The following is a 13535-nucleotide window of genomic DNA, read 5'->3' as shown; positions in this document are numbered from 1 at the left end:
AAGTCTCTCATATATATGTGGTATTTGTGGATCCTTACCAAGGCAATAGTGATGTTATGCCTTTTCTACTGCTACAACTAAGGCTTATATGGAGCTCATAGGAGTGGTAAATGTATGAGAGAGCATACTTGCGATACATATATTATAAAGTCAAACAATGCATCCAAAAAGAGTTGAGTCATACAATCAAATCAAAATGTGCATGTGTGTGGATGTATAGGGGATATATATGGTGGCTAACCTAATTCTACTATGCTCCTTGAAAACATATCTCTCTTTTGAAACTTGGAAAATAACTTTGCAAGAAAACATGGGCAATCTTATTAATTTTTTGTCCCCTTTTTCAGGCGGGGATCTGAGTACCCATTGTTTTAAATATCTCAGACACTTATCCATTTTTAACTCTCTTTTTATGAATAACGTTTGCATAGCCACATGCTTCTTTTCTCCAACAAAACTTTGAGAGATAGCAACAAGAACTTGGAGCATTTATTTGGTGGAAAACCTATCAAGCATGTTTTTAGCATTTTCTCCCAGTGTAGGAGTAAAACATTTTTTGGTGGATCTAGATGGAATGCATATTTTTGCACCTACCCCCAGTGTAGGAGTAGTGCATATGTGGGTGGTGTGTACGTGATCTTGATTTTAAGAGTATGACAAAACTCTCATAAGGCATCAACAAAGCTTGACTAAATCCAATGCAATGCAAACAACATATATGAGTGGAAGTTTTCCTAGTCCAAATATCATATTTGGCTCTGGTAGGAATTCATACTTTGTCATACAGAATCTCATCATGTTACATTTTTATGTTTTTCAAAAGATAAATCTTCAAAATTCAAGTGTCTCTTGGAACAAGATAAATAGCAGCTCAAACCTTCTCATACCATATCCGTCAATTACCTAGACTTAGATCAAGCATATGTTGCCCATGAGTTTCAAGTTCAGAGCAAATTCTCGTGTCAAATCAATTTCATATAAAACTTGGGACAATTCAAGGCTAAAAACTATGTACTTGAAAGAAATTAAAACAAAGCAACTATTCATCATTTCCATCATGTGAAATCATCTTCAAGTGTTTTTATCTAGCTCTTAAAAACTAAAACACATCTTAAACAAACTTAATTAAACTTTAACTATATACACACTCTTTTAATTCTTTTTATAACTTGAAAAATAAACTAAAGAAAATAATAAAATGCTAGGAAGAAAAAACTTATCTTTGATAAACGGGGCTCCTCCCCCAAGCTGGGTGTTGCTATGGTCTCTTAGAAAGGCGGGTTGATGTGGAGACCTTGGAACAAGTATCGCCAATTCTTGTTTTCCTGCTCCTAGTGCTACTGAATGGCGGCGAGGCGTTCTCCTGCCTTCGCTTGCCACTGAGTGTGTTGGTGAAGTTGGTTCTGGATGTTATGTTGTTTCTCTTCGATGGTGGTAAGCCTGTTGTTGAGGCAGGGGCACTCCATCTGCTGCTGATAGTAGTCGAAGTTGCCATCCTACCATTGCTCACTTGAGCCCTGATGCTAGGAGCTCTCAGCGTGAAATTTTTAGCTATGTGGGTGTCTAAAGAAGTACACCCAACATCTCCCTTAAGATTAGGAATTTCTTTCCATTGTTTTATCATAAACTGGATTGGTGAAACTTTTCTTCTTTTGACCATGGCATAGAACAATTTAAGTTCATCATTCTTAATAGCGTGAAAATCATTCCTAGGAAAAAGAGAAAGACCTAGCCATTTATGCATGAATCGCAAAGTAGGGTGATGAATTTCATTGGTATGGGGATGGTAGCAAGTAAGTTCTTTAGATATTTCCCACCAAAATTTCATTCTATCAAAGTCTTGTATAGCAGTGTCCACATCAATCACACATTGTGCATGAAATCCTAGAAGTTCACTAAACTGTTTCTATGGGATAGAAAAATCTTTTCCAAAAAGTCTAAATGATACTTCCAAATCAGTGGGTTTCAAGGTGCATAAAAATTCAGCAGTCAAAAGCTTAGACCCTGGCTCATTAATTTCCCAAACATCCTCCCATCCTATAGCCTTAAAATGAGTTCACATTTAGTGTTCATAACTGTGGCTTGCAATAGGGCTGGATCGTAAGCCGAAGTGAGGACGAACCTCTGGGTCTTTAGCTTCTTGTAGATGTCCTTCTCCATATCGTCCCAGAGCTTAAGCTGCTTCTCTTGCAAGAGAACGTTTCTCTCCGCGGGGGTTGAACAGGATGTTGCTCCAGTAGCGGGAGATGGAGCATCGACCTCCATGTCGGTGCTTGCCTAGGACGACGAACTTCTCATTGAGCGGAATGACACCGCACGCTTGAGCTTTCCAACGATCTTGAACATTTTCCTACAATAGACAAAAGACAACACAACTCGTGGAATGGGATTAGGAAAATAAAAATGTTAGCAATTAGCCATCCAAAAGTCAGTCGTCTAGAGGGTTAGTCATCCGAGATTGCCTAAAGAATGTTTCTAATCAATATTTTGGCATGACTTCCACCCTAATTATTTTTAATTCTCTCTTAATTTGGATAGCACTATTACTCTTAAACCCTCTCTTTCTTGCTCAAATTTTAGCCGCACCTCTCTCTCTCTCTTACTCAAGATTTTAGCGACACTGTCACTCTCAACTTTCTCACCCTTTTTCTCTCACTCCAAAACTACTTCTACCAAGAGAATTTTTAACTACAAGATTTGGAATTCAAAATTCAAACTCAGGAAGCTGGATTGTAGTGTGAGTGAGTGAGTTGAGCAGCCAGGAGGGGAGGTATTTATAGGAGGGAGAGCAGCAGGCCAGCCGACCAAGTGGTGGAGATACGACCAGAATGACTGGTGGAGAGATGATGGAAGTCATAGTGGTGGTTGAGTGGAGATGGAGGTAGAAATGGAGGTGATGGTGGAGGTAGAAGTGATGGGTGGTGGTTGAGTGGCTCCCATGTGTCTCCCATATTTCTACCGTATAAACATGTATATAAATGCAATAAGAAATATTTTATGAAACTATGAAATATAAGAAGATGAATGATGGTATTTTTAAATTTTTATGCCTCCATGGTAAATATTTCTGATGGGGTTTCTACGCTCCGTAAAAATTATTTACATGGGGCTTGAATTTTTATAATGCCATGATGAGAATTTTTTATTTTATTTTTCTAATGTAGGTGTTGAAAAGTAAATATGCTAAAGTAAAATATAATGCGAAAAATGATTATAGATAACTACCGAGTTATCTTCCGGCGAGGGTTCGGCATTTTAAGTCCACCGAGCTAGACTTCTCCGTTCGCGTTTGTTCTTTGGATGCGTCCTTCGGTCCTAGAGATAGAGACCTTGACAGATGAACTTGTTTCTTACACCATTTCAAATTACAGCATTGTTCTGGTCTTGGCTTGAAGGCGAATCGCTCTTCCTTGCCGTTGATATGGAATTTGATTTCTTCTGCTCCGACATCAATGTGCGCATTTGTAGTACTCAGGAAGGGTCTCCCAAGTATGAGGGGTGTTTTCATGTCCTCCTACATGTCAAGTACTACAAAATCCACAGGAACAAAAAAGTTTTGTATTTTTACTGGAATATTCTCGGTGATTCCTGCAGGGTAGCGAACCGATTGGTCGGCTAGTTGCAAACACATCGATGTTGGTGTAAGTGTTGAGTAGTTGAGCTTGTCGAAGAACTTCTTGGGCATGACACTAACACTTGCTCCAAGATCGCATAGCGCATTCTCAAAGTTCTGGCTTCCGATTAAACAATGGATAGTGGGACACCCTGGATCCTTCTTCTTGATAGGTGATGTATTTAGGATGGCCTTACTACACTTCTCCATTAAATTGATTACTTCAGTGGTGGGCAGTGGTCTTTTGTTGTTGAGGATGTCTCTGAGGTATTTCGCATAGGTGGATACCTATATGGCATCTAGTAGAGGAATATTGATATATAATTTTTGAATTACCTCTACAAACTTACCAAACTGCTCACTCATTTTGGCTTTTTGATTTCTACGTGGAAATGGTAGGAACGTAGTGTCATGAAAATCTCGTTGTAATTCTCGCTCTTGTGGCACAACTTCTTCAACTTCATCGTTTCTCTTCTCATCTTCCTGCATTACCACTTGTGTCTTTCCTGTCTTTGTCGAATACGATAGATCATGAGTCGACTTGCCACCTCTTGTGGTTATAGCGTTGACCTTTTCAAGGTTAGTAGAAAAAGGGAGAGTAGCGGCCAACTAGGCTAATTGAGATTCTATGTTTTTATTATAGCTAAGTTGGTCTTTTATAGCAAAACAAAACTATCCATTTTAGTATTTATGTTTTCTAGGACCTTATCATTAAAAGCAGGCTTTTTAGAAATATTCTCATTAATCCTAACTTGTTCTAAGATTACGTCTCTTAAGGATGGTTGCTTGGGATTAAAAGAATTATAATTGTTACCTGGGTACTTACCTTGGTAAGTTCACCATTGTTGTTGATTCCATCCTTGTCTCTGTTGTTGTGGACCTGAATTGTTGCCAATGATATTTACATCCTCATGATATTTAGGGAATTCAACCCCCAAATATTCTCCACATATGTTTTGAGCATTGAAAGCATCTTGAATGGCCTGACGATCTCTCTTGTAATTGGCTCGCAGTTCGAGCCAATTCAATAGTACGTCCATCTTGGTTGACAATGCACACACCTCTTATGGTACTTCTTCACTCTTATTGCATGATTGGATGTTGCATATGACTAGCCTTGATTAGAGGCTATCTTCTGCATAAGAGTTTTGGCTTTTTCAAGGGTGAGTGACATAAATGATCCTCCAGCAGTGGCACCAAGTTGTTCATGAGCTTTCTGAGTTAATCCATGGTAGAAACTTTGCATGAGCAACCAATCTTCCATTCCATGGTGAGGACAATTTGAAATATATTCTTGGAAACATTCCCATGCTTCTAAAATGGTCTCTCCCTTCTGCTATTGGAAGTTGGAAATCTTTCCTCTTAAGGCATTGGTCTTGCCTATTGGGAACAATTTTTCTAGGAAGGCCTTTGAACACTTTGCCCATGTATTGATGTTGTCTTTGTTGGTGTAGATCCATTGCTTCGCCTTTACCACTAGTGAGAATGGATACAAGCAAAGTAATATGATGTCTTTAGCAACATCCTTGATGACGACTGTGCTACTAATCTCCAGAAAATTCTAAAGATGAGCACTAGCATCTTCATGTGCATTTTCACTGAATGGGGTAGCTTGCACCATGTTGATGAGGCTCAGCTTGAGCATGAACTCAAGGTTGTTAGTTTTGAGTGTTGGTCCAGTGCAAATGTTCTTGGTGCTTAGAGCAGAGAACTCACGCAGAGTTTTATCAGCCATAGCTCAGAAACTAGTGTTGAGCTTCCTTTTTTATTTGGTTGATTCTGATTGAAAGTTGTTGCTGAATCACAACCAATTCTACAATACCATGTATAAGATATAAACACCAACAAATAAGGGTAAGCCTGCTAAAGCATAGTTGTTATGATTTTATCAATAAGTATTTATTTGATCAATTCTCTATAGCCATGTGCCCCTCCTTGGCAACGACGCTAGAAATACTTGTTGACATTTCTTAGCATCACACTTTACTAAGTTGTCATCCCTAGCATGATGCCAGAAATGCATGGTTGGTAATTATTAATGACACTTGTAAACTCAGAGAAAATTATATATGTTAAAGTAAAGTATCCGCAAGCGCACAGATAATATACCATTATAGCATTTCACCCGGGAGTATGCCGAGTATCGTTATTTATATTTTATCCATAGGGAGGAGCTATGGGATTGTTGGCAAAGAGATATTGATAAATATGTATACTTATGGTAAAACCACTCTCATGCTATGGCAAGGGTAAGTCAAATGATAAATAAATAATTAGTATAAAGCATTGATAATAAGTTTAGAGATAGAAATAGAGACTCATAAAATGTAGTATGGCTAGACAGGAGATTCGGTAAGAGCAAAAGATTCCTAAATCATTCCTTATTTACTAAGTCTTTTGTACACCCAAGTATATATACTCTCATCTATAGCATAATTAACTTTGCATCTATGCATAAGGAACATTACTAAGAAAGATCAAGACCGAGATGATCGTTGTCCCTTCAGTCCTTGCAGGGTTAGTACGGCGTGTCTTTTCCTATCAAGGCAGGCATGCTTGGCTGGGCTCGACCTCTCCCTGTTTCTCCTAGGGGTCAGAGCGATGGGGAGGTCATGTGTCTCTTGCGCGTCGTGTGGCTAAGTCTGATGAAGGGGTCGTGGCCGACCCCTGCCTTAGCGTTTGGCCTATTTTTCTTGGATCGACTGGGCCTCTGTCATTCGGGCTCTTGCTGGTTGATGTATCATGGGCCGCTTGGCCTGTTATCTAATCAGTGCCCTGAGACACCTCAGGGTTATAACCCCGACACTAACCCTTGTGATGTAGGCAAGATGCATGTATCCACCTCTTGTGATCAATTATAAGCTATGCCATGTTCTTCAATTATAGATGCTTGTTCTACTTTCTTGTCTTGTGAGACTAGCCTTATGAAGAAGAACAATGAGCTCAAAAATGAAGTGAAGAATTTAAGCAACAAGTTAGAGAGGTGCTACAACTTTCAAGCCACCTTTGACCATATGTTGAAGACTCAAAGAAACTATAGTAACATGAGTGGCATTGGCTTCAACAAGAGCAAGATCAAAGGTAAGAGATGGGGCAAGAGAAGATATAAAAGAGAGATGAAGAAGCAAGAACAAATGAAGCTATCTCATTTCATGTGCTTCAAATGCCATGAAGTGAGACATCTTGCCAATGGTTGCTCAAATGAAGAAAAACTCAAGTTAAAGAAAGAAGAAGAGAGGCTAAAGCATGTCAAATGCTTCAAGTGCCGCACATAGGGTCATCTTACCTCGATGTGCCCAACCAAGCAAGTGGTGAAGCAACAAGAAGAGCCTCAATCAAAGCCACAACTTGAGCAAGAAGAGAAGCCCCAAGTTCAAATCAAGATCAACCATGAAGATGGTGGTGATTTGATTATGAAGAGGAAGAAAACAAGATGGGGTGGAAAAACAAGAGAAAGAGCAATGCGTCCAAGGATGAATCAAGACGCAAAGAAAGTGAGCAAGAACAAAGAAGAAAAGATAAAGATGATTGCTCACATCAAGTGCTATAGTTGTGACATATTAAGCCACCTAGCTTCGGGTTATCCAAACAAGCTTGAGAAGAAGGCTTAAGCAAACAAGAAGCAAGGCAATGAGAAGCACCATATGAGCAAGGAAGAGAAGGCTCAATTAAAGAGAAAGTGTTACTCATATGGGAAAAGGGGACACATGGTTAATTCATGTCCCCTAGGTAATAACTATAAGTCTATTTCAATTGATGATAGTATTATGTTTAGAAAGGATGGTGATTGTACCTCATTGGTAGATATTGCAAAACATCCCACTACTCATACTAAGGCTATGCCTAAGTATGTTGCACCTAACTTGAGAGGACCCAAACAAGTTTGGGTACCATCAAAAAGTGGATGATTGATTGTAGGTACCATGGCATTAGAGGCTTGATTCAATTGATTTCATATTATTCATCATATGATTGAATCAAGATAAAGTCGTTACATATATTCAACCTAATGCCAAGTCAAAACATGTGAAGTCCAAGTGCTACAACATACAAGCTAAGTGCTATAATTTAAGTTGTGAGGATTCATTAGAGTTATTTGGTGGCTTGCAAACATTTGAGTTGAAGCATGCCATTGGATGATCATGAGCTAACCAAGGTATTTCTCTAGTTGATCTATTTCATTTGGGTGCATATGAGTTAATTGAATTGGATATATATGCATATGTTGCTTGCTATGAGGTGTTTGAATGGATTTAATGATTAGTAATCAAATTTGAGTTGGTTTGAATGGATAAATTCATAATATGACTCTTAGTAAGCGGATTGAATGGATATATGTCTTGTAAAAGTATTCAAACAAGTTGATTTCAAGTTTGGTTCACATTTGGTGAAATATAGCTCAAGAATTGAAATCTGTCTAAAATTGAAAATCTAAGTAAGCTGAGATCAAGTCTGAGTTTGATGAAACAAATCTATTTGGATTGGCTTAAAATTTGGCATGCATGCTCTAGACTTATGGTATAAGATTCTATACAAATTTCATGAGAATTGGATAAGAAATGCTTCGGTTTTGAAGAAGATCTTGTCAGCTATAGTGCAGCAGTTTTTAGCATGTAGCAGTGTGAGAAGATATAAAATCTGGTAGCAATATAGAACTCAAATGAAGCTCAAATTTTTACAGCTGCTAGAAGAATTAGTGAGTTACATCTCCACCAAATTTCGTGGTAATTAGATCTGTACATTAGGAGTTATGGATATTTCTTTGAAGGATACTGAATCTGCTAGAAAAGTAACAATTATTGGATTCATCAAGAGTCACTTTGATTGAAAGGTCCTCAAGATGGAATCATATTTATAAATGTTTGAGGTACCTAAGTTTGGTTTTGGATTGATCTAGAAGCATGGCAAACGAAGAGTACAAGTCCATTTTATTGTGGAGTGTACTTGGCACACATTTGGTACTCAAATTGAAGATCAAGATCAAACTCAAGATGAAGATGAAGTTTAAATTCTAGTGACAATTGGATATCATTTGATAGAAAGAAAAGGACTTAACAAATAGAAACAAAAGGACTTAAATAAGGATTTAAGGTTTCTCATCAAATTAAGTCCATCACTTGGATCAATCAATCAAGATAGTGTCAAGAATGGTTCTTTGGAGAGAGGTCACTTCTCCCTATGTGTAGGGACTTGCCGCCTTTTGTAGGTAAACCAAGTATGGTGATTGGAAGGCTAAAATTAAAGTGGTGATCTAAGGGACATTTGAGATGATTAGTTAGAGAAAATCAAAAGGGTTGATCTAGGAAGCAAGCAACGCCCAAAAAAGAGCTAGTCATGCAAATCCAAGTGGTATTCTCACATTTGGTGCTCTCAAGCAAGCAATGATAAATGAAGAAGCAAGCCAACCACAACAAGAAAGTGCACTTGATCATGAGTGGCTCTCATTTCATATGGGTGAAGAATGGATTTCATTATTGATGATTGGTCTTCACCAAGCTTATAATTGGACTTCACATTGCTATTGCGGAGCTTAATTGGAATCTAATGACTATCCTCTACTCCAAGATAGCAAAGGTACCATTATAGTGTGCATGATCATTTCATCCCTTACTAGTATGTAGTTAGTGCAGATAGTACATGCTTATTAGGATCACGCATGACAAATGAAATGTTTAAATTCATAGTCTACCACTATTGCTTGAATGGTTAATTGATCTAGTGGTATGTATATAAGTTTGTTCATGAGCTAGTGAACCCAAGTACTTGATTTATTTTGGATTGTCAGTAAGTAACAAGTACAACCTCGATAAGATAACTGCTTAATGTGTGTGAAGAAGCTTAGAGAGGATTCAAACCGGACTTGAAAGCTTAGGCAAATCAATTTAGTTCAAGTTATATTAGAAGCTCATGACAATGACAAGAGTACAATAAAAAGACAACAATGCAAATGGATATCTAGCTTGTTCATTTCAAGTGGTATCTAGACTAAATTAATCTCTTCAAGTGGTATTTACAAGTAGTGTCTAGATCAAGTAAAGTGATATCCTACAAATAGTACTCATGAAGATAGAAGATGTACAAGAAATGGTTATAATTGACAAATCCAACAAGTGGTTCCATGCTAGAAAAGTACTTACAAGTGGTATCACATTTCTACAAGTGGTATCATTCATACAAGTGGAATCTAGCACATCAAATGATGCTTCCACAAGTGATCCTCAACTTTAAGTGATCATCAAGTGAAGAAAGTTCCCTCACCAACAAGAGCTCAAGTTTATCAAATGGATGACCCATGCTATGACATAGGGGGAGGTGCCCCACCGATTGGTATCAAGGTCAAAGATCGTACATGAGTGATCTTAAGGGCTACAAGTGGTGTTATTCCAATACTTAGAAGTGTCCATCAAAAATGCAAGATTCAAGTGTCAACCATCTACCCCGATGCAATCCTTTGTATCAATAAGAAGCAAACCTTTTATGGAAATTGATGACAAAGGGGGAGAAGCTGGAACAAAGATATGTAAATGTATCATAGGAAGAAGTAGAAGTTGGACATGGACAAAGGGGGAGCAACATTGAAGAATGAAGAAGGATCAAAATTCTTGGACAAAAAAAGCACACAAGTAGGGGAGAGCAAGCTCATGAACTTGTTTGGTTGCATTTGATATGTGCATACTCATGTGCTTGCTTGCATTGTGTAAGTTTTAAATTTAATATGCATGCTTGTGTGGTGTATGCTAGTTGTAGAATTTGATTGATGAAATAAAAACTAGCATGCATAGGATGATAGCTAGACACTCGGTATGTTTTTCAAGTAATACTAGTACCTTGCTTCTAATGTTGATCTCATGAGGTATCTAGTGTTTTTGTTTCCAAGTGGTATCTAGCTAACCACGGTGCTTAAGGATGAGCTTAAAGGTGCAACTCCAATTGGTATCATGCTTCGAAGGTTTATTCTATACACCTTAGCATCATTTGGTATTTATTACTCTCCCACAATTTCAATTTATGCATATGTTCAAGCTTTAAACCAAACACACTAGCACATACATAGGGGGAGCTAATACTACCAATTCGGGTTTGTGGTACTTGTCCAAAATCATTTACACATAGTAAAATTACTTGGGCAAGCAACATGAATCTAAAAGTGCTTAATTTCAATACCTTTGTAGAATTATCATCAATTATCAAAAAGGGGGAGATTGAAAGGTCCCTAGTTTGGTTTTGGTAATTGAGTGACAACCTAGGTGGACTAATATGTGTTTAAGTGTAATGCACAGGTGATTTATCCATAAGTACACTTGTGTGAGCAACACATGCCATAGAGGTGAAATGGCTTAGAGATGTTGCAAAGCTCACACATGTGATGAAAGAGCTCATTGCATATGAGACGTGACATTGAGTCATGTGACTAAGGTGGAGAAGATCAAGACAAGGTTTGGCTTGATGGACCGGTTGCAAGTATGAAGGGCAAGTCTAGTGAGGACTTGGCGCCGATGGACCAAGGCAATGAAGAAGAGCAAGTGAGGTCAAGATCGAACCAACAAGGTCACGTGATGATATGAAGTGGATCATATCATTTGTGATCATGTTGGTGCATGTGTTACATCAACATTGGTGGAGATGGAATGGAATGCGCAAGGCAAAGGTACATTTATAGGGCATTTTATTTCACCGGTCATAGGTATGTAGAGAAGTTTATGACTAGGTTTATGATAGATGGTTGTACTATCAAGAGGGGAAAACTTGTTTGCATATCGGTCATCTAGTGCCACTCGAGTGATTTATCTTTGCATTGTTGCTAGGATCGAGTGGCGTAATGAATTGAGTAACTAATCCTTTGAAAAATGTTTGTAAAAATGCTAACACACTTGTACTTGGTGGTATTGGCATATTTGCAAAGGTGATGAAAATGAAGAAGAGATAGCACATAAAAATGATGATTTTAATGGTGCCTCTCTCAGCAAGCAATTCTCCTTTGTCAACAAGAAATTCTTGTTGAGGAATAGTGCCGGGAGACAAGCTTGCATGCGTGTCAGTGAGAGAGAAGGCGCTCAACAAGCAATTCTCTTTTGTGTACAAGAAATTCTTGTTGAGGATTGGTGTATGGGAGAAAGGAGCTCCGGACACTGTTGGAGTGCTCGGTCCGGATCTTGTCTGGCTGGACCGACCGTAGGCAGCAGCTCACAGGCTGCTCTAGACCCTGGCTGTCCAAGCCGGCCTGGACTCTAAAGTGTGGGTCCGGTTGGTTCAGCACGGAGGGGCGCGACAGCGAGCCAGCTTTGAACCTAGGTGCGCCTGCAGTTCGTACTAAGGATGAAGGGTCCGGTTGGGGACTCATGGCCGCGCGTGCTTTGACCTATGTAATCCAGACTGGGAGAGATTGTCCGGACAGGGCAACCAGACTCAGTACGGACCCAAAAGCATCATTCTGGACCTCTTTGTTGTGTTCCGAAGTGGCACTATGTGATGGTCCGGTCCGGAGGCGACGTTGTGCGCGTAAAGTTACCGTTAATCTCCAACGGTCAGCATTGAATAAAGGGGGACATGTGGCAAGGATCCATGGTCCGGGCCCTACTGTTCAGGGTCCGGACCCTGGGTCCGGAGGCTTGGTCCGGAACCCCCGAAGCCAGCTCTTGAGCAACGGCTCTATTTGACCTTTGAGCTATAAATAGAAGGGGTGCTCAGGCTTGGCTAAGGTTGAGCACCTTGGGGACTTTGTGTCTATGCTTGAGAGTGTTTGGGAGCCATTTAACTCACTTGTGCTTGCAAGTGTGTGGTCCGATTGCGAGTGAGTGATTCTAGTGCGATTGCATTGTGAGATTGCATCGAGTGGCACTAGATGTTCGTGTTGGAAGCCGGTGGTGCTTGTTACTCTTGGAGGTTGCCACCTTCTAGACGGCTTGGTGGTGATCTCCGTCGAAGCACGCAAAGAAGATTGTGCGATGCTCCGAAGAAGTGATTGTGAGGGGTATTGTGCTCACCCCGCGGGAGCCGCGAAGAGCAACTCTAGTAGAGCGTGTCATTAAGCTACCCTCACTTGGTCCGTGGGGTTCTTGTGGTGCCCAACTTGTGGGCTTTTTGTGTGGTGTTAATTAGCCGCCGAACCACCAAGTGAACGATCGACACAACGGGAACTAGCTTGGTGACAACCAAGTGAACTTCGGTATAAAAATCACCATGTCTCCTTGTCTTCCCGTTGGTTTGTATCCCCCTTACACAAGCTTGTATTTACTTTCAAGTACATTGTGCTTGTGTAGTTGCTCTTGTAATTAGTTGACTTGTGTAGTTTGCTAGTTACCCTCTTACTTGTGTAGTATAGAAGTAGCTCCCTTATGTGACTAATTTGGTTTGAGTAACCTTGTTAGTCACATTGCTTAATTTATGTAGCTAAGTGATTTGAGCTCTCTAATTTGGCTTGTGTAGCCTTATTATTGAGCATTGCTAGTGAACTTAGGAACTTTATGCTTTTGCTTACTAGATTGTGTAGGAGCTCTCCCGTTGTTTGAAGTACTAGTTGTATAGGTTTGTGTGACCTTGCTACTAGAATTGATTAAGTGAGCTCTAGCTAGCCTGGTAACTTTGTTGCCTAATTATGATCTTTATAAGGTGCTTGTGAACTTAGATAGAGAGATGTAGTCTTGGCTAGATCGATAGTTTTAATTCCGTATTTGTTTCGGTTAGTCGACGTATTTAATATTTAGAAAGGACTATTCACCCCCTCTCTAATATACCATCTCGACCCTACAGGCGGCCTGTCCCCTCCGCTCGCCTCCGGAAGGGGCCGCGACAGCGCTGCCCTCCGCTTGCCCATCCCCTGCTTGCAAGGGTGAAAACGCATGTTGCAAGCCCAAGTTTCAGGTGTTTCAAATGTTTTATAAGTATGTTGCAAATATTTCATAATAATGTTCAAAGTAGATCG

General features: G+C 39.6%; 1 non-coding gene across 1 annotated transcript; it reads left to right on the top strand.

Annotated features, from left to right (window-relative positions):
• Nucleotides 1-4876: 4876 nt before the first annotated feature.
• Nucleotides 4877-4983, top strand: LOC136498770 (small nucleolar RNA R71). The gene has a single exon (XR_010769771.1). It is a non-coding gene; the product is annotated as a small nucleolar RNA R71 (small nucleolar RNA).
• Nucleotides 4984-13535: the final 8552 nt, after the last annotated feature.

The sequence above is a fragment of the Miscanthus floridulus genome, chromosome 12 (assembly GCF_019320115.1).
Source record: "Miscanthus floridulus cultivar M001 chromosome 12, ASM1932011v1, whole genome shotgun sequence".
Classification (NCBI taxonomy): Eukaryota; Viridiplantae; Streptophyta; class Magnoliopsida; order Poales; family Poaceae; genus Miscanthus; species Miscanthus floridulus.
The sequence above is the reverse complement of the archived record's forward strand: the minus strand, read 5'-3'. Positions and strand labels throughout refer to the sequence as shown.